Source organism: Triticum aestivum, chromosome 2D, assembly GCF_018294505.1.
Source record: "Triticum aestivum cultivar Chinese Spring chromosome 2D, IWGSC CS RefSeq v2.1, whole genome shotgun sequence".
Classification (NCBI taxonomy): Eukaryota; Viridiplantae; Streptophyta; class Magnoliopsida; order Poales; family Poaceae; genus Triticum; species Triticum aestivum.
Window position 1 is genome coordinate 486,346,469 of NC_057799.1, and position 634 is coordinate 486,347,102.

A 634-nucleotide genomic window follows, 5' to 3' on the forward strand; every position below is an offset into this window, starting at 1 on the left:
CCGAGCTGCCCGCCGCCCTTCTCCGACGCCGACGAACCCTGCCACCGCCGACCCGGTCCGCCGCCGAAAAACCGTTGGTTTTCGTCGAAATTCCGAACCGGTAATAAACCGCTTTGGTTTTTTTAGTTTTTCTTTTCAAAAACCCTAGATCGGTTTTCTACAAAAAACCTAGATCTGTTTTTTAGTATAGTTAAACAGCGAACGTCCACGGTTTAGATCCTATAAATGAACGTTCACTATTTAGTTTTTTTTCTGTTTCTTTTATTTTCGGCCAGGGACCCATCTGTGAATAATTTATTTACAGATTAGTCCCTGATTTTCAAACATCCACAACTTTTTACTCGTTTGTCCAAATCCAACGAAACCAACGCCCACTTCTTCGTTATGATCCCCTCTATCCAGTAATCCAACTCAAACATGTTTTTGAAAGTTTTAAAATTTGATTTAGAACAGATTTGTATTCAAACTTCTTTTGTTCATAACTTAAGTTCCGTAACTCCGTTTGAGTTGATTCTTTTTGCAAACCGAAGCTCTTGACCTAAACTTTCTGATAAGGCCAAATTCACATAATTTTGGTACGGTTAGAAATTGTTTTATGTTGCAAGAGTTATTTGCTTGGTTTTGAAGTTTTCCG